Genomic DNA, 21,584 nt, shown 5'->3' on the forward strand with positions numbered 1-21,584 from the left:
AAAGACTACTCGTTCACCCAGTATTTGACATACCACAGTCCTCCTCCCTCTCCCTAATAAGGGAAAAAGAGATGTCTCTGTTTCACAGTGAGAGGTGAGACATAACAAAACAACTTACTGATTTATAGTGTTAAAAGTCTGTTGCGTCACTTTCTCCGAGCTCTGTGCCCAAAGAGCTCGGGTACCTGGGCACACAGCCAGCAGCCAGCTCGCTGTTTCCAATCTTCCGTGTACTCCCACGACACACCAGCTTTGAATCTGCCTGCCTCCAGAGCCACAAAAATCTGGCATCGTGAAGGTGCGCTGGTCTTCCAGGCCACGTCCTTGGCATATCGAAAAGCAGCCGGTCATGAGGCCCTGAGAGCGGGTCCCATTTCCGCAAAGAACCAAAGTCAACGTGTAACTCCAGGTCAGGGTCTTCAAAAGAACCCTGAAAAGGAAAAGAAGAGAGATATCAAAGATAGAAATAGAGCTGGTTCCAAAGATGCACTCCACCATTCCATCGTCGCTGATTTATTATCCCTCTCAATCCTAGTTTCCTGTTTCTCCCTATTATCTTTGTCTCCCTCACTAATCAAGAATCTATCAACCTTCACTTTAAATATACCCAATTACTTGGCCTCCACAGCTGTCCGTGGTAGTGAATTTGATGGATTCACCACCCTCTGGCTAAAGAAATTCCTCTTCATCTCTGTTCTAAATGGATGTCTCTCTATTCTGAGGCTGTGCCCTCCTCTTCACCACCCTCTCCACATCCACTCTTTGCCTTTCAATATTTGATAGGTTTCAATGAGATCCTTCCCACCCCCACCCGCTCTTGTAAATTCCAGTGACTACAGGTCCAGAGCCATCAAATGTTCCTCATGCACTGATCCTTTCATTCTTGGGATCATTCTCAGGAACCTCGTTTGAACCCTATCCAATGCCAACACATCCTTTCTCAGATAAGGGGCTCAAAACCGCACACAATATTCCCAAGTTTGGTCTGACCAATGGTCTATAAAGCCTCAGTATTGAATCATTGCTTTTATATTTTAGTCCTTTCAAAATGAATGCTATCATTGCATATGCCTTCCTGACTACTGACTCACCTTACAAGTTAACCTTTGAGGAATCCTGTATTAATCTTATGCTGGATCCTTAACTGGTTTTAGTTGTTCTCTTGTTCACTATTTACTTAATTTGATTGCAAGAAATTACTGTTGTCTTTGAGTTCTATAATTCAGTTTTAACATTGATTACTTTCACTTTTCCATTGGTGCTTTATGTGTTCTTTATCATTTTCTACCACTTGGTGTCATCTTTAGCTGGGTGGTAAATTTTTATGTCTCCAAGTCAGAAAATGTTGGTGTCAATCCAAAGACAGCGTTACCGACAGAAACACCCCCATGAGTAGTATTGAGAAAAAGCGCGCCTCCCCCATGGACCGATAGCTGCCTCATCGCGAAGGAGTGAGTAATTTATGCCTGATCCCAACCTGCCAACCTCCTTCACAGGGCAGGGCAGGTCTGGTACCACTTTCCGGAGACGTCGCTCCAACCCCAGCCACGGCGGAATGGCCACAAGTCTCAGCGTGTGACGTGGAGAGCCAGGCGGGAGCGTCAGAATGGGAAGGATCGATCTGCTTAGCAACCGTTATTTGGTAAATTTACAGACCAGCTAGAAATCAATCGGGGCAGGCAGTGCCTGAGACAGAAATGGTGTCGAGGCCAACGGGGTTTAAATCCCGCTGCCAGGCCTCGACGTGAGCCAACAACGCAGGAGTGAAGGAGAAGTCGAGCTTCCCAGACACTGTTCACCAGCTCTCGGGCCCTCCCACTTCCTCGGCTCCAAGGTTTCCCTTCAGTGTCTCTGCCCGTTCCAGTCAATTTCTCATCAGGTGCAACTTTCCAAGCCTCATTCAACCGGTGCTTTGCCTGGAATCATCACCTGGCCTTTAAGATTCTGGATTTCTTTTCTAGGTGGTGTGCCCAGCACGTTATTTAAGATCAAGTTCCAAGTATCTTCCATCTTCATCCATGAAATCAAATTTCTGGATACAGGGCACTGGGTAGCCAAGGAGTGCAGTCACCAGTTTGGGTATTAAGATATGGCAGAAGGCTATGTCATTGTGATACTACTCCTGTTTGGACACTTTTATATTGGTCGACTGCAGACCAGCACAGTGGACAGTAAGTCACTAAATGCCTCCTGCCCAGTTCTGTGCAGCTGTACACCTTGGCTTTTATCCTGTATTGGAACTGGGAAGTGGCATCAGCTGGATAATGTCCCTTTCATCAGAGGGTCGTCATATATTTTCAACTCTCTGTAAGTATCAAAGCAAGAAAAGACAATGGTGACATTGAACAATTGTTATTTATGCAATTGGAGTGTCATGTCTCTCTCTCTCTCTCTCTCTCTCTTTCTCCCCTCTCTCCCCCACCTCCCTTGTCTCTATCTCAATTTCTTTCTCTCTCAGTTTATATCTCATCATTTATTTCCCTCTCACACTATCTTTCTTTACCTCTCCACATCTCTCTCTCTCTCTCCCTCCCTCCCTATCAGAATAGGGTTTAATATTATTAGCATATGTTGTGAACATACAAACTCCTTCCAGACAGTGGTGGGAATTGAACCGTGGTCACTGGCACTGTAAAGCACTGTGCTGACCACTACACTACCTTGCTGCCTCTGTAATGGTACTTGAGAGATTAGTATTGATCAGGGAAACACAGTAAACCTCCCCAACTGTTAATTAAAACAATAGTATGGAATTCTTTACAGGTACCCAGGCAGTGGGTTTCCAGTTTAAAAGCTCAGTTGAAAGATAATACTGTACTTGCAACAATGCAGAATTAGATAGTACACTGAAGTACTGGTCTATTTTAATTTTTCTTTTACTTAAGTTGTCAGCATAGTTGAAATCCAAGATGACGGTATTATCCACTGGGCCAGAGCTGACATTTACACAACATAACCAGAATCCGATTCATAATCACTGACATATGACATGAAAGTTGTTATTTTGTGACAGCAGTACCATGCAAGTACATAGGAATCTATAAATTACAAAAATTCACAGAACAAAAGAAAAGGAATAGTGAAGTTGTGTTCATAGACCATCAAGGAAGGCAAATGAAAATGGAGAGTAGAAGAAGCATGAATTCTACCTGCTCTTTCAATTAGTCTTCCTTCAGTTAGTCCTGAGGAAGGGTCTCGGCCTGAAACGTCGACTGCACCTCTTCCTACAGATGCTGCTTGGCCTGCTGTGTTCACCAGCAACTTTGATGTATGTTGCTTGAATTTCCAGCATCTGCAGAATTCCTGTTGTTTGCTCTTTCAATGGTGTTTTAGACTTTAACCTCTGTCTGATTTGCAATGCGTAGTGTTTTAGGTTGCAAATATCCTCTGTTTATGTATTATCCTGAATATTAGCTGAATTGAGGATATGAATCCTGATATTATAATAAAGAAAATCAGGGTACTATCAATGGTGAATTTCACCACCACCTTCAATGTATCAACACAGCTTTTGGTCAAGTGTTTAAGGTACAGAGTAGACAGAGAGGTAGAAAGATAGTGTTAGATGGAAATAGAGGGAAATGTGGGATAGAAACAGTGAAAGTGAAATCGAGATAGATAGATATGTCTTATAAGTGCAGTAGTATTTATGGTTTCATTGTCCATTCAGAAATCTGATGGTGGTGGGTTAGAAGGTATTCCTGATTCGTTGAGTGTGTGCCTTCAGGCTCCTGGACCGCCTCCTGGTTGGTAGGAATGAGAAGAGAGCATGTCCTAGTTGATGGGGTGCTTTAATGATGGATGCCATCTTCTTGAGGTATCAGCTTTTGAAGCTGTCCTCGATGCTAAGGAGGCTAGTTCTCATTCATTTTCTCCCCCCATCTCTCTCCCCCATCCATCTTGCCCACCCCTCACTCTCCATCCCCCCTTCCCTACCCACTCTTCCGTCACACATCTGTTCCCCACTCTCCCACCCCTCTCTTCCACCACCCCTCTCTTCCACCAACCTTTCTCTTGCCCCCTTTCTCTCACTCCCATTTTCTCTCAAGCCTCCTTTCTCTCATCTATCCCCTCTTTCTCATCATTTCACTTTTCTCTCACCCCCTTTCTCTTACCCACACTTTCTCTCACATCCCTCTCCTTCACCCCTGTTTCTCTCACCCTTTTCTCTCATCCCTTTCACACCCTTCTCCCTCACCCCTGTTTCTCTCACCCTTTGCACTCATCCATTTCTCACCCCTCCTTTCTCTTACCCCTTTCTCATCCCTTTCTCTCACTCCCTTTCTCTCACTCTACTTTTCGCTCACCTCCTTTCTCTCACAGCCCTTTTCCTCATACCCTTCCTTTCACCATCCCTTCCTCTCACTCCTGCCTAATTTCTAACCCCCTTTTTATCTCCTTTTTCTCTCACACTCCTTTCCCTCACCCCTTTCTCTAACCCCCCTTTTCTCTCAACTCCCGCTTTTTTCACCCTTCCCCTTTCCCTCACCTCTACCGTTTCTCAACACCCCATCTTCTGTCATACTCCATTCCTCACTTTCCCATCTCTATCCCTTCCTTTCTCTTCCTCCTTTTCTCTTACCCCTTTTTCTCTCGCCTTGCCTTTTCTCTCAACCTCCCTTTCACTCGCACCCCTTTTCTCTATCAACCCTTTCTCTCACCCCTCCCCTTTCCCTAAACCCTCCCTCTTTCTCTCACCCCGCCTCTTACACCCTTTTCCTCATGTCTGTTTCTCTCACTTCCTTTCTCTCTCACTCTTTTCTATCACCACTGCCTTTCTCTTACACCCTCTTTCTCACTCCTGCCCCTTTCTTTCACCTCTTGCTCTCACCCACCTTTCGGTCGCCACCCCTTTACCACTCCTCCTTTCTCTCACTCCCTCACCCACTTTCTCTCACCCCACTTTCTCTCACTCCCCTTCTATCACCTCTGCCTTTCTCTTACACTTTCTTTCTCTCACTTCTGCCCCTTTCTTTCACCCCTTCCTCTCACCCACCTTTTGCTCACCCCTTCCCTTTCTCTCATGGCCCCTTTCTTGCATCCCCTTCCTCTCACCCACCTTCCTTTCACCCCTTCCTTTCACCCTCCTTCCTCTCACTCTCCCTTTTCCCACCGTACTTCTTTTCTTCTCCTTCACTCAACCCTGTTTTGCATCCTTTTCACTCATTGCTGATTTCTCACACCAGCCCGCTTTCACTCACCCCACCTTTCTCATCCCCCCTTCTCTCAATCCTTCTCTTACTCATTTTCTTGCCACCTATTTCTCTCACCTGCTTTCTATCCCCTTCCATCTTTTCCATGCCTTTCTCTCACCCCCTTTCTCTCATCTTACCCCCTTCTCTCACTCCCTTTCTTGCCACCTTTTTTTCTCACCCGCGTTCTATCCCGTTCACTCTTCTCAATGCCTTTTTCTCTCACCCCCTTTCTGACTCCTGCCCTTTTTCTCACTCCCATCCTCTCATCCCCCCCTTTCTCTCATCCCCCTTTCTTTCATCACCCCTTCTCTCACTCTCCCTTCTCCCACCCTACTTCTTTCACTTCTTCTCTCAGCCCTTTTGTCGTGTTCCTTTCACTCAGTGCCGCTATCTCCCACCACCTTCTCTCTCCCCTCTTTCTCTCTCCCCTCTTTCTCTCTCCCCTCTTTCTCTCTCCCCTCTTCCTCTCTCCCCTCTTCCTCTCTCCCCTCTTCCTCTCTCCCCTCTTCCTCTCTCCCCACCTTTCTTACACATCCTTTCTCTCACCCACTTTCTATCCCCTTCCCTCTTCTCAATGCCTTTTTCTCTCACCCCCCATTTTCTCACCCCCCCTTTTCACCCCCCCTCTCACCCCCCTTTACCCACCCATTTCTCTCACTTCTTCTCTCAGCCCTTTTTTCTCGTCCCTTTCACTCAATGCTGCTTTCTCCCATGACCGCCTCCCACCTCTTCTTCTCTCACCCCCTTCTCTCACCCCCTCACCCCCACTCTCTCACCCTTCCTTCTCTCACCCTTCCTTCTCTCACCCTTCCTTCTCTCACCCTTCCTTCTCTCACCCTTTCTTCTCTCACCCTGTTTCTCTCACCCTCTTTCTCCCTCCCCATTCTCTCAATCCCTTTACTCTCACCCGTTTCACTCAATGCCACTTTCCCTCACCCCCTCCTCCCTTCACCCCCTCCCCTCACCCCCTCCCCTCACCCCCCTCCTCTCACCCTTCTTTCTCCCATCCCACTTCTCTCACCCCTTTCACCCCCTCTTTCACCCACCCCTCTTTCACCCCCCTTCACAACCCCCTCACCACCCCCCTCACCACCCCTTCTCACCCCCCTTCTTTTACCCTTCCTTCTCCCACCCCACTTCTCTCTCCTTCTGTCACCCATTTCACTCAATTCCGCTATCTCTCAGCCCCCTTTTCTCTCACCACTTCTTTCTCTTACCCCCCATTCTCACATCCCCCTTTTCTCTCCACACTCCCCTTTCACCCCTTTCTCTCACCCCACTTTCTCTTGCCTTCTTTTCTCTCCCCCCTTTCTTTTACCACCCCTTAGAGTCAAGGGACCCTTAAGAGTCAGTGATCATAAATTACCAAATTCACCCTGCAATTTGAGAGGGAGAAACTAAAGCTAGATGTATCAGTATTGCATTGGATGAACGGAATTACAGAAGCATGAGAGAGGAGATAGGCATAATTGAATGGAAGGTCACACTCTCAGAGATAACGGCAGAATGACAATGGTTGGAGTTTCTGGGAGCAATTCAGGAGGTGCAGGATAGCTGCATCCCAAAGATGAAGTATTCTAAAGACAGGATGATGCAACTGTGGCTGATATGGGAAGTCAAAGCCTACACAAAAGCCAAAGAGAAGGGATATAATTTTACATTGAACTTGGAATTTTGATATAATAGAGCAATAATTGGTAGGAAGTTAGAGAATTGGGATGGTTTTAAAAACCAACAGAAGGCAACTAAAGCAGTCATTAAGAATGAAAAGATGGAGTAAGAAGGTACCCTAGCCAATATTATCAAAGAGGATACCAAAAGGTACTACAGACACATTAAGAGTACAACAGAGGCAAGAGTAGCCTTGGACTGCTGGAAATGGCACTGGAGACAGGTAATGGGAACAAGGAAACAACGGACCAACTGAGCAGTGTTTTCCATCAAACTGAAAGGTCTGAAGGTAGATAAAGCTCCTGGACCATATGGTCTACTGCACTCCAGGGTTCTGAATGAGGTGGCTGAAGAGATTGTGGAGGCATTAGTAATTTTCTTTCAAGAATCAATTGATTCTGGCATGGTTCCGGAGGACTAGAAAATTGGGATGTCACTCCACTCTTCAAGAAGGGAGAGAGGCAGAAGAAAGGAAATTATAGGCCTGTTAGTCTGACCTCAGTGGCTGGGAAGATGCTGGAGTCCATTGCTGTGATTTCAGAGTACTTGTAGGCACATGATAAAATAGGCTGTAGTCAGCATAATTTCCTTAATGGAAAATCTTGCCTGACAAATCTGTTGGATTTCTTTGAAGAAATAGCAAGCAGGATAGTCAAAGGAAAATTGATGGATGTTGTGTATTTGGATTTTCAGAAGGCCTTTGACAAGGTGCCATACATGAGGCTCTGGGCTGATACGCACTGGAATTTAGAAACCTATCGAATGTTGAAAGGCCTCGATAGAGTGGATGTGGAGAGGATACTGCCATTGTTGGGGGTGCCAAGAACCAGAGGGCACAATCTCAATAAAGGGATATCCATTTAGAACGGAGATGAGAAGAAATTTCTTTAGCCAGAGAGTGGTAAATCTGTGGAATTCGTTGCCACAAGCGACTGTGGAGGTCAAGTCATTGGGTATATTTAAGGCAGAGGTTGTTGGATTCTTGATTAGTCAGGCCATGAAGGGATAGGGGAAGAAGGCAGGAGATTAGTGCTGGGAGGGAAAATGTATCAGCCATGATGAAATGGCAGAGCAGATTCGATGGCTCAAATAGTCTAATATTCTATGGTCGTAAGCTCTTATTTTTCCCTCAAAAAACAGTGGAGAAGGTGGGTGGCAGTGTCATTCAATCAATTTAACATTATGTTCAGCTGTGTAAAGATGTAGCTGGAGTGGAACAATAAAATGGCATGGCATTAGGTCAGAATGGTAAACTAATTCATTTGAAGATCTTGTTCTCTATGCTGCTTCTGGCCACTACCTATCACAGGAAAACACTTTTACAAGGATAACATTTCCCTGCATCTCAGACACTATTTTTGAAACTTCTATCATTGGCATTGGATGATGCATGGAGATACATCTCTACCAAAGGAGGTGTAAAGCGCTCCTTCCTTCTACTAGCCTGCAGGTCACCCTTGGGCAAGGTGTAGCACCTACTTAGCTCCCCTGATCAGGGTCAGGTGAAGCCAGGGGAGCAGGTGGTGGATGGTCGTTTGGGCAGCTGGTGCATATCACAAGTACTAGTGATGCGACCACTGATACCAGGCAGACAGTCTCTGAAGAGTATTGATAATGGCTGGAGTCACCTGTCTTGTAAAGACGCTGTCCAGAAGAGAGCAATGGCAAACCCCCCACTTCCATAGAAAAATTTGCCAAGAACAATCATGGTCATGGAAAGACCCCATGATCACCCACATCATACGACACAGCTCATATCCATGGTGATGATCATTGGCTTGCAATTGAAGCACTACATGTTTTGCATTTCTTGCATCATATAACTCCAAAGTGAGCCTTAAACCAGATGCTTTAAACAAATTGTGATTTATTGTAAAATTCTTATAATCTGATGCCCTTGGGACTTAAGTGTGCAGGACTCGCCGGTTTTCTGGACTATAAGGTATTACACCTGTTAAAGAGATGAGGATTAGTTTTTTGTCACATGTGCAGTGAAACATACAGTGAAATTTGTCAGTTTGTGTCAAATCAATTCAGTGAAGACTGTTCTGGGCAACCCACAAGTGTTGCCATGCTTCTGGCACCATCATAGCATGTCCACAACTTACTAACTCTAACCGCACCACTTTGAAATGTGGGAGGAAACCAGAGCACCCAGGAAACCCATGTGGTCACAGGGAGAATATACACACTACTTACAGAAAGCAGTGGGAATTGATCCCCAATCTTCCAGATGCCTTGTGTAAAGTGTTGGCACTACCATGCCACCCAATCACTTCTTAATAATTAATAACCCAATCTACTTTTAATTCACCTTTTTAATGTTGTACAGTAGTACAGTAATTTTTTGGTGAACTAGGTGAGTTTAAAGAGAATGTAGGAACCAGATGTTGGTGAATTTGAAGGGAGTATGGGAAACAGTGCTATTTTAAAGGAGCTTGGGAATGGAGCTCTACTGAATTTTAAAAGAGCACCAGAAATATTAACTAGAGAGACAAATTCAGATATATGTGTGGTGCTAAATTTTGAATAAAACAGGATAGACTATTGATAAGAATTTTGTAAATACCAAGACATCCTTAAGAATTTAAGAACATAAGAAATAGGAGCAGGAGTAGGCCATCCAGCCCATCGAGCCTGCTCTGCCATTCAATAAGATCATGGCTGATCTGACCTTGGACTCATCTCCACCTACCTGCCTTTTCCCCATAACTCTTAATTCTCCTACTATGGAAAGATCTATCTAACCTTGTCTTAAATATATTTACTGAGATAGCCTCCGCTGCTTCATTGGGCAGAGAATTCCACAGATTCACCACCCTCTGGGAAATGCAGTCCCTGCTCATCTCCATCTTAAATCTACTCTCCTGAATCTTGAGGCTATGTCCCCTAGTTCTAGTCTCACTTATCAGTGGAAACAACTTCCCTGCCTCTATCTTATCTATCCCTTTCATAATTTTATATGTTTCTATAAGATCTCCTCTCATTCTTCTGAATTCCATTAAGTACAGTCCCAGGCAACCCAATCTCTCCTCATAGTCTACCTTCTCATCTCTTGAATCAACCTGGTGAACCTCCTCTGCACTGCCTCCAAAACCAGCATGTCCTTCCTCGAGTAAGGAGACCAGAACTGCACACAGTACTCCAGATGTGGCCTCCCCATTACCCTGTATATAACCGTATAACAACTACAGCACAGAAACAGGCCATCTTGGCCCTTCTAGTATGTGCCAAAGTCCTACTCTCACCTAGTCCCACCGACCTGCACTTGGTCCATAACCCTCCATTCCCTTCCTGACCATTTAGTTGTCCAATTTGACTTTAAACGACAACATCGAACCTGCCTCAACCACTTCTGCTGGAAGCTCGTTCCACACAGCCACCACTCTCTGAGTAAAGAAGTTTCCCCTCATGTTACCCCTGAACTTTTGCCCTTTAACTCTCAACTCATGTCCTCTTGTTTGGATCTCCCCCACTCTCAATGGAAAAAGCCTATCCACGTCAAGTCTATCAGTCCCCCTCATAATTTTAAACACCTCTATCAAGTCACCTCTCAACCTTCTACGCTCCAAAGAATAAAGACCTAACTTGTTCAACCTTTCTCTGTAATTTAGGAGATGAAACCCAGACAACATTCTAGTAAACCTCTTCTGTACTCTCTCAATTTTATTAACATCTTTCCTATAATTCGGTGACCAGAACTGTACACAATAGGTATAGTTGCCTATAACCTCCCTGCTCTTAAATTCAATCCCTCGAGTAATTAAGACCAACATCCCATTTGCCTTCTTGATAGCCTGCTGCACCTGCAAACCAACCTTTTGTGATTCATGCACAAGCACTCCCAAGTCTCTCTGCACAGCAGCATGCTGCAATTGTTTTACCATTTAAATAATAATCTGCTCTTCCATTTTTCCTTTCCAAGTGGATGACCTCACATTTACCAACATTGTACTCCATCTGCCAGAGCCTTGCCCACTCCCTTAACTGATCTATATCTCTCTGCAGACTCTCCGTATCTTCTGGACAATTTGCTTTTCCACTCAATTTATTGGCATCAGCGAACTGAGATACACTACACTCAGTTTCCTCTTCCAGATCGTTAATGTATATCGTGAATAGATACAGGTCCAGTACTGACCCCTGTGGTACACTGCTCACCACTGATTGCCAACCAGAGTAACACCCATGTATCCCAATTTTCTGCTTTCTATTACTGAACCAATCCTCTATTCATTCCAATACATCACGCCCAACTCTATGCATCCTTATCTTATGGATAAGTCTTTTATGCGGCACCTTATCGAACATCTTTTGGAAATCCAAGTAAATAACATCCATCTGTTCCCCTCTAGCCACTGTGCTTGTGATATCCTCAAAGAACTCCGCTGAGTTTGTCAAACAGGACCTGCCTTTGCTGAATCCATGCTGCGTCTGCCTGATGGATCCATTTCTTTGCAGATGCCTCACTATTTCTTCTTTAATGATAGCTTCAAGCATTTTCCCAACTACAGATGTTAAACTAACTGGCCTATAGTTATCTGCCTTTTGCATACATCCTTTTTTGAACAGTGGCATGACATTCGCTGTCTTCCAATCCACTGGGACCTGCCCAGAGTCCAGAGAATTTTGGTGAATCATCAGCAAAGCTTCTACTATAACTTCTGCCATTTATTCAGTACCAGGACCACTTATCTACCTTCAGGCCCACAAGTTTGCTCAGCACTACCTCTTTAGTGATAGCTATTGTATCAAGGTCCACACTTCCCATCGCATCCATAACATCTCTCTTTGGCATGTTAGATGTGTCCTCCACCATGAAGAACAGCACAAAATTGTCAATGAAATCCTCTGCCATTTCCTCATTACCCAAAGTCAATTCCCCCTTCTCGACCTCCAAGGGACCTACATTCACTTTAGCCACCCTTTTCCACTTTATATAATTATAAAAACTTTTACTAACCATTTTTATATTTTGTGCTAGTTTATTTTCATAATTTATCTCCCCTTTCATTATTGCTTGTTTTGTGGTTCTCTGTTGCTTTTTAAAGTCTTCCAAATCTTGCAGCTTCCCACTACTTTTGGCGAGTTTGTACGCACGATCTTTTAGTTTGATGCTTTCTTTTATTTCCTTAGCTATCCAAGGCTGGCTCTCTCCACCCTTGCGGTCCCTGCTTTCAACCGGAATATACTTTCGTTGAGCACCATGAAAAATCTCTTTGAAGGTCTTCCACTGTTCCTCAACTGTCCCACCATATAGCCTGCGTTCCCAGTCTCCACTAGCCAAATCCTCTCTCATCCCATTGTAGTCTCCATTGTTTAGGCTTAATACACTGGTTTTCAATTGAACTATTGCACTCTCTTTACTGCTGGCATCAGTAGGAACATAAACATGTATCCTACAGTAGTTTCAATAAGTACTTCAGTGATAATAATTGTATGATTTATTTGTCCTATTTATTTATTTAAAGGGATTTAGGTGAAAATGCCATCACTACCATCCAAAAAAGCAATTGGTTACCCTACAGATGGACAGAAAACTTGTAAGTTTTTAATATATCTTTATATCCGAGCGTCTGGTTTTTAGCAAGTCAATTTTTATAAGTTTTTGAGAAAAACATTGAGAAAAAAATCTATACTTTTACTACTTTTTGTGTTTAGAGTTAATATGTCATCAATATATTTCACAAATGCCTAATTAATAAGATGTGGAACTGAACACAGAAAGTAAAAGCTAGAGAGGGGGAGGACATTTTTGATTTTTCATGCGCACCTGTCTGAGGGCATATATTACCAGTTGTAAGAACCCTGTATATTTGGTTTCCTTGGAACTGAAGATGTGGTGGTGAGTGCAAGCAGTGACCAATGATTCAACATGCATGGAGCATTAACAACCACAGTCAAGATTTTCCTCCAAATTAGCATCTGCAACTGAAACAGTTTCAGAGGATGGAGTATAATTTAGCCATGGCATGCAGGGGCAGTCAGGGGTCTTTTTCAAATACTGTATTTAACTCTTTATATTTTCCTTTACAATTAATTAGCAAGACTACTAGTAATTTGGATAACATGTAGATTAGGAACTGTTCTTTTGCAAAACAGACTCAGGAATTGAGAGATTCAAACTTAAGTATTATCAGCATTACCATTGATGTTTATGTTGAAAGATTGCATTGAAAATGTGTAGCCAGGAATATATGGTGGAAATGTGCAGAGATGTAGTCTCGTACTATGTTAGGTATAAATTAAATGCAAATATGTGGTTAACAAGGCATACGGTGCATTTGCCTTCATTAATGGTAAGACTCTTGGCAGTGTGGAGGATCAGAGGGATCTTGGGGTCCGAGTCCATAGGACACTCAAGGCTGCTGCACAGGTTGACTCTGTGGTTAAGAAGGCATACGGTGCATTGGCCTTCATCAATCGTGGGATTGAGTTTAGGAGCCAAGAGGTAATGTTGCAGCTATATAGGATACTGGTCAGACCCCAGTTGGAGTAATGTGCTCAGTTCTGGTCGTCTCACTACAGGAAGGATATACAAACCATAGAAAGGGTGCAGACAACAGGAATTCTGCAGATGCTGGAAATTCAAGCAACACACGTCAAAGTTGCTGGTGAATGCAGCAGGCCAGGCAGCATCTCTAGGAAGAGGTACAGTCAACGTTTCAGGCCGAGACCCTTTGTCAGGACTAACTGAAGGAAGAATTAGTAAGAGATTTGAAAGTGGGAGGGGGAGGGGGAGATCCAAAATGATAGGAGAAGACAGGAGGGGGAGGGATGGAGCCAAGAGCTGGACAGGTGATTGGCAAAGGGGATACGAGAGGATCATGGGACAGGAGGTCCGGGAAGAAAGACGGGGGGGGGGGGAACCCAGAGGATGGGCAAGGGGTATAGTCAGAGGGACAGAGGGAGAAAAAGGAGAGTGAGAGAAAGAATGTGTGTATAAAAATAAATAACAGATGGGGTACGAGGGGGAGGTGGGGCATTAGTGGAAGTTAGAGAAGTCGATGTTCATGCCATCAGGTTGGAGGGTACCCAGACGGAATCTAAAGTGTTGTTCCTCCAACCTGAGTGTGGCTTCATCTTTACAGTAGAGGAGGCCGTGGATAGACATGTCAGAATGGGAATGGGATGTGGAATTAAAATGTGTGGCCACTGGGAGATCCTGCTTTCTCTGGCGGACAGAGCGTAGGTATTCAGCAAAGCGGTCTCCCAGTCTGAAAGGGTGCAGAGGAGATTTACAAGGATGTTGCCTGGATTGGGGAGCATGCCTTATAAGAATAGGTTGAGTGAACTCGGCCTTTTTTCCTTGGAGCAATGGAGGATGAGAGGTGACCTGATAGAGATGTAGAAGATGATGAGAGGCATTGATCGTGTGGATAGTCAAAGGCTTTTTCCCAGGGTTGAAATGGCTAGCATCAGAGGGCACAGTTTTAGAGTGCTTGGAAGTAGGTACAGAGGAGATGTCAGGGGTAAGTTTTTTACGCAGAAAGTGGTGAGTGCGTGGAATGGGCTGCCGGCGACGGTGGTGGAGGTGGATACGATAGGGTCTTTTAAGAGACTCCTGGACAAGTATATGGAGCTCAGAAAAATAGAGGGCTATGGGTAACCCTAGGTAATTTCTAAGGTAAGGACATGTTTGGCACAGTTTTTTGGGCCGAGGGGCCTGTATTGTGCTGTAAGTTTTCTATGTTCTATGTTCTACGTTCTTATTTTAGTGATGACATGTGAGTGGACAGATTTTTTTCCTCTACCTTATTATCTTCAGAATCTCCATGTAGAAAAATTAATGTTTTGTTGTGGCTAAAAATTAGGACGTAGAGATATCCATGAATGGACTTCTTCATATGACAGCCACAAAATTAGCCAATTGTATTTTTAAAATCATCTTTCTCAAAAGCTGAAATTCCAATAAAAATTAATATTCTAACTATTGAGCGAACTGTTGTAGAGACCTACATGGAAATCAACTTGAAAAGCTACAGAAGGATTCATTTGAAGGGCTCATCTTACTAAAGAAATTGTAAGTACAGTTGTCTGTTTTTACTGTCATACTGTAGTGTATTATGGATTCTTCTGGAGGGGTCTGGAACTGAAAAACACTTTGAATTTTTGTTATTTCTAGACATAAGTTATTTTTAAAATATTCAAAGGTATGCAATACAAAACATTCAAGTCAATATTTTTATAACAAGTCATGTTAGTCTCATTATTTTATGTTAAAACATCATCAGATATCATATGTGCTGGATTTATACTGAGACTGGATGTTGAATAAGCTGCAGTCTCATTCAGAAATTCCTCTTATTCCATATGTTCATTAAGCAATCTTCTTTTACACAATGCTGTTTAATTTCACAGACTTCATTTACCATTTATCCAGTGATTACTTTTATAGATGCACCATAGAAATCATCCTTTCTGGATGCATGACAGCTTGGTATGGCAACTGCTCTGCTTGAGACCACAAGAAACCGCAGAGTTGTGAACACGGTCTAGTCCATCATGCAATTTCACCCTTCCCACCATTGACTGTCTACATTTTGCGCTGCCTCGGGAAGAAGCCAAAATACTTATACTTTATACTTTATTGCAGCCAAACAATTGATACTAGAGCATACAATCATCATAGCGATATTTGATTCTGCGCTTCGCGCTCCCTGGAGTACAAATCGATAGTAAATATTAAAAATTTAAATTATAAATCATATATAGAAAATAGAAAAGGGAAAGTAAGGTAGTGCAAAAAAACCAAGAGGCAGGCCCAGATATTTGGAGGGTACGGCCCAGATCCGGGTCAGGATCCCTTCAGCAGTCTTATCACTGTTGGAAAGAAGCTGTTCCCAAATCTAGCCATAATAATCAAGGACTCCTCCCATTCGAGTCATTCTCTCCCCTCCCCCCCCCCAATCAGGCAGATAATACAGAAACTTGAGTGCGTGTAACACAAGGCTGAAAGGCAGCATCTATCCCACTATTTTAAAACTCTTCAATGGGCCTCATGCACTATCGATCTCTCAATCTACCGCATCAAGGCTCTTACACTTTATTTGCCGACCTGCACTGAACACTATATTCTACATTTAAAAACGCAAACACGAGGAAATTAGCAGATGCTGGAAATTCAAGCAACACACATAAAAATGCCGGTGAACGCAGCAGGCCAGGCAGCATCTATAGGAAGAGGTACAGTCGACGTTTCGGGCCGAGACCCTTCGTCAGGACTTCCTTCAGTTAGTCCTGACGAAGGGTCTCGGCCTGAAACATCGACTGTACCTCTTCCTATAGATGCTGCCTGGCCTGCTGCGTTCACCAGCATTTTTTACGTGTGTGACTATATTCTACATTCTGTTTTCCTTTTTCGTTAACATGATGTACGCATTATATGGAATGATCTGTCTGGTGGCATGAAAACAAAAGCTTTTCGATGTATCTTGATACTTGTGATGGTAATAAACCAATTACCGATTACTTTTAGTACACCATAGCACACCACTTCTTTCTGCACACCACAGTATAAAAAGGAGACAACATTTCTTGGAGAGAACATAATAACATCTCAGAGAATTATATAACGTTCATCAATGGAGCACTTTCAGATTTTAAGGGACAGTAATGAATGTTTTTGTCATTTCAACATAGGATTCTTTCTGGAAATGTCATCTCAAAAATTGCAGGGTTTACATTTCAAGCACTACCTTTCCTGGAGATTCTGTGAGTTCTAATGTTAATTTGGAAAGCCTAATGATCAAATATAGAATTAGAAATTGTGATGTATTCATTATGATTTAAGTATACTGTTCCATTGCTGCTTTGTATGTTAATTAGGGCAATTTTTTCTTCAAATAATTTTGTTGATTTGCCTTTTACTGACTGAATGCAATGAAATATTGATTCTATTGATCCAATCATGTTTTTATAAAATACTTGTCATTATTTGCAAAATATAATTTGCAGAATACACTTGAGTGACGTAGTTGTTAAAATTAGAGATATCATTGCTAATGTGAAAACAGAAAATGCAGAAAATACTCAGCAGCTCAGGCTGCATCTGTGGAGGAGAAACAGAGTCAGTGTTTGAAGTTGAAGACCCTATATCATGATCGTTGACCTCAAATGTTAATTTCATTTGTCTTCCCACAGGTGTGGCCCAACCTAATGAGTATTTCCGGAACTTCTGTTTTTACTTTAGATTTTCAAGATTTGCAGTTTTTTTTTTGATTTTCAGTTATCATTTTCATCTGCTTGACATGGTCTTGACATCCAGACCAAGGATGTTAAAATTTAGAGGTTGAATAAAATACCTTCTACTGTGCCTCATTAGAAAGTCTTAACGTCAGCTGGAGGTGTTTCCTCCTTACAGAGTTTTCCATTGTTATCAATCTAGGGTTGTCTTTACTTTAAGTTGTCTCCAGTTGAAAATGTCAGTCACATTTGGGACACCACGGTAGCGTGATGCTATTACTGTTTGGGTTGTCGGAGTTCAGAATTCAATCCCAGTATCCTCTGTAAGCAGTCTCTTTATGTCCTCCACAAGTAATGTGTGGGCTTTCTCCAGGTGCTCCTGTTTCCTCCCACTGGTAAAAACGTACCAGGTAGGTTAATTGGTCATTGTAAATTGTCCTGTGACTAGGTTAGGGTTAAATCAGGGAATGCTGGGCAGTGCAGCTTGACGGCCAGAAGGGCCAGTTCTGTGCTGTATCGCTAAGTAAGATATAAAACATAGCTGTTGCACACAGCGCAAAAGGGACCAAATCATTTAGAGAGCTCAGCCTCACTAAAGTACGATGAGTGCTCTACAGATGTCAAAACATGTTGTTTGCTAGATTTAAACTGATCCAATACCAGAAAGCCAGGAAGCAATTGGTCCAGCGACGATTAGTAGAATATTCCCCCTTTTCCTTATTCTACAAGAATATTGCAAAATAATTTTTTAGAGCCTCTTTGGCTCTTTCATCTTGAAACTGATTGTGGCGTGCAAAGTTTTACCCTAAAATAGAAACCTGGGTTGAATCTTTGCATATTGAATTGAATTGAATTGGAATCGAATTGACTCCGTCTAAATGTGCAATGTACAATTTATAGTAATTTATAATAAATAGTATGTACAACAATTTAACATAGAAATACAGTTGTGTTAGCATGAATTAATCAGTCTGATGGCCTGGTGGAAGAAGCTGCCCCAGAGCCTGTTGGTCCTGGCTTTTATGTTGCGGTACTGTTTCCCGGATGGTAGCAACTGGAACAGTTTGTGGTTCGGGTGTCTCAAGTCCCCAATGATCCTATGGGCCCTTATAACACATCTGTGTTTGTAAATGTCCTGAATAGTGGGAAGTTCATATCTACAGATGTGCTGGGCTGTCCGCACCGCTCTCTGCAGGGTCCTGCGATTGAGGGAAGTACAGTTCCCAAATTAGGCAGTGATACAGCCAGTCAGGATGCTCTCAGTTGTGCCCCTGCAGAAATTTCTTAGGATTTGGGGGTCCACACCAAACTTCTTCAACCGTCTGAGGTGAAAGAGGTGCTGTTGTGCCTTTTTCACCACACAGCCAGTGTGTGTAGACCACGTGAGATCCTCGGTGATGTTTATGCCGAGGAACTTAAAGCTGTTCACCCTCTCAACCCCAGATCCATTGATGTCAATAGGAATTAGCCCGTCTCCTTTCCTCCCGTAGTCCACAACCTACTCCTTTGTTTTTGCGACATTGGTGGAGAGGTTGTTTTCTTGACACCACTGTGTCAGGGTGATAACTTCTTCTCTGTATGCTGCCTGATTATTATTTGAGATTAGGCCAATCAGTGTAGTATTGTCAGCAAATTTAATTAGCAGATTGGAGCTGTGGGTGGCGACACAGTCATGGGTATATAGAGAGTAAAGCAGAGGGCTTAGTACACAGCCTTGAGGGTCAGAGGGGCAGAGGTGAGAGAGCCCATTCTTACCACCTACCGGCAATCTGACTGGAAGTCCAGGATCCAGCTACACAAGGCAGGGTGAAGGCCAAGGTCTCTGACCTTCTTGTCGAGCCTGGAGGGAATTTTGGTGTTGAATGCTGAATGTAGTCCAAGAACAGCATTCTCACATAAGCATCCTTCTTCTCTAGGTGTGTAAGGACGGTGTGTAGAGCTGTGGCTATTGTGTCATCTGTCGATCGGTTGTGCCAGTAGGTGAATTGTAGGGGGTCCAGTGTGGGTGGTAGCAAGCTGCAGATGTAGTACTTGACCAGTCTCTCAAAGCATTTGCTTATTATTGAGGTGAGTGCAACAGAAAGCCATATAATTGAGTTCATCACCTGAATAGGGCAGTAAATGACCCAGCTGTAAAAGAGACAGCAGTATAGCACTGATGTTAATAGAAAACTAGGTTTACCTAATTGATTTTGCCGCAGTTTCCACCTGGATAAAGTTAAATGTCAGAAATTTAAAATGTTTTTTTCATATAGTTACTCAGAACAAAGATGAAATGGTACAAATTAATATTGAATCAAAACAACCAGAAGAAAAAAGAACCTTTCATAAAATTAATTCACATGGATTGAATTTAAATGAGGTGTAAAAGGACAGCTTGTTTTGTGGTTTTATTATATTTAAAAATAAAATAGCTAACTTGTATCAGCAGGTTTTTTCAAATATTCAATAAATTAAAGTTAATTTATTTTCTGGTTATTGTACAGTGATCTTTCTGACAATAAGTTAACAGCACTACTTGATGGAACATTCAAATCTTGGCATGGATTACGTTTCTTTAGGGAATTGTAAGTGTAACATAAATATTCCAACAATTTCTCCAGCAATAGTCACCATCCTGAATGAAATAATCAGCATTTACACATATAAAATTACTGTATTAGTGACAAAGAAACTATTTATCTTTATCTTTTACAGTTTTTGAATTTTTGGAAGCTTTTCTTGCATTTTTCTTTTGTTTAACAGGAACTTGAACTCAAACCCATTGGAAGTAATAGAGAATGATGCATTTGATAAATTACCTTCAATGCAGTACCTGTGAGTAAACAGAGATGAAGTAGAAAGAATATATCGTAATTGGGTTTATTATCACTGACACATGTTGTGAAATTTGTTTTGTGACAGCAGTACAGTATAATAATTAAAATTGCAATGTTACAATAAAAAATATATATAAAATAACTAGTGCAAAAAGAGCAAAATAGTGAAGTACGTAGTGTACATGGGTTCAAGGATCATTCAGAGATCTGATGGTGAAGGAGAAACTGTTCCTAAAATGTTAAGTATGCGTTCTCAGGCTCCTGTACCTCCTCCCTAATGGTAGTCATGCCTCCCTAATAGTGGTCATGAGAAGAGGGTGATGAATGCTGCCTTTTTGAGGCATTGCCTTCTGAAGATGTCCTCAATGGTTGGGAAGCTGGTGCCCATGATGGAGCTGGCTGACTTAACAACCCTCTGCAACTGCTTTTTGATGCTGTGCATTGGAACCTCCATATCAGGTTTCGATGCAAGCAATCAGAATCCTCGCCACAGTACACGTGTAGAAATTTGCTAGAGTCTTGGTGACATTCTAGAAATTTGCTAGAGTCTTAGTGACATTGTCGGGAGTAAGCCAGTGGCGAGAGTAGAAGCGACAGGCTTTTGCTCATTTAAGCTTCAGTGAAAGCGGGCTTCGGCAAGGTAAGTGGGTAAGTGGACTTTGTTTTTGGTTTTTCTTTGCATTTTTTTTTGAGGAATAGTGAGCACGTTGGTAGGGTTAGTATTCTGCTCTGGATGTCGGATGTGGGAATCCTGGGAATCTTTCAGTCTCCCAGATGGCCACACCTGCGCCAGGTGCACCGAGATGTGATGTAGCTCCTGAGAGAGTGTGTTAGGGATCTGGAGCTGTGGCTCGATGACCTACAGCTTATTAGGGAGAGTAAACAGGAGATAGAGAGGAGCTACAGGGAGTTAGTCCGCCCTAGGCTGCAGGAGTTAGATAAGTGGGTGACTGTCAGGGAAGGGAAGGGAAGGGAAGGGCTCAAATAGTAGAGAGCACCCCTGTGGCCATCCCCCTCAGTAATCGTTATCTTGTTTTGGATGCTGTTGAGGGGGGTGACCTGACAGAGGATAACCATGGCGATCAGGCATCTGGAACTGAGCCTGGTTCCGTGGTGCAGAAGGGAGAGAAGAAGATGAGGAATGTGGTAGTTATAGGGGATTCCAGAGGGGGACAGACAGGAGGTTCTGTCCGCCTGATAGAGATACCTGCATGGTATGTAGCCTCCCAGGTGCCAGGGTACGGGATGTCTCAAATCGGGTGCAGAGTATTCTGAAGGAAGAAGGTGAACAGCCAGAAGTCTTGGTACACATTGGTACCAATGGCATAGGTAGAAAAAGGGAGGAGAAAAAGGATGGGTTATATCTGAACCCAAAGGGGTCCAATATTCTAGCAGCACATTTAATAGAGGTGTTAGGGAGGGTTTAAACTAATTTGGCAGGGATATGAGAACCGGAGTGATAGGGCTAAGAAAGGGGAAAACAGAAATAAATCAAAGGTAGCATGCAACAGAGATTATAGAAAGAAGAGGCAGGAGATGAGGCTTAATCAAAGCCAATGGCATGAGTTACAGGGCAATAGAGGCGTGGTGCAATTGAAACAGAAAGCAACAAATACTGGACTGTGAGTGTTGTATTTGAATGCACACAGCATAAGGAATAAAATGGATGATCTTTAAATTCAGCTAAAGATTAGCAAATATGACGTTGTGGCCA

The 21,584-nt window shown here is 43.0% G+C and overlaps 1 long non-coding RNA gene across 1 annotated transcript; it reads left to right on the top strand.

The window, feature by feature from the left end:
* Positions 1 to 2,122: 2,122 nt before the first annotated feature.
* LOC134340384 (uncharacterized) lies at positions 2,123 to 16,580 on the top strand. Its single transcript, XR_010016539.1, has 4 exons — positions 2,123 to 2,307; positions 12,338 to 12,409; positions 14,818 to 14,889; positions 16,509 to 16,580. It is a non-coding gene; the product is annotated as an uncharacterized LOC134340384 (long non-coding RNA).
* Positions 16,581 to 21,584: the final 5,004 nt, after the last annotated feature.

The sequence above is a fragment of the Mobula hypostoma genome, chromosome X1, assembly GCF_963921235.1.
Source record: "Mobula hypostoma chromosome X1, sMobHyp1.1, whole genome shotgun sequence".
NCBI lineage: Eukaryota > Metazoa > Chordata > Chondrichthyes > Myliobatiformes > Myliobatidae > Mobula > Mobula hypostoma.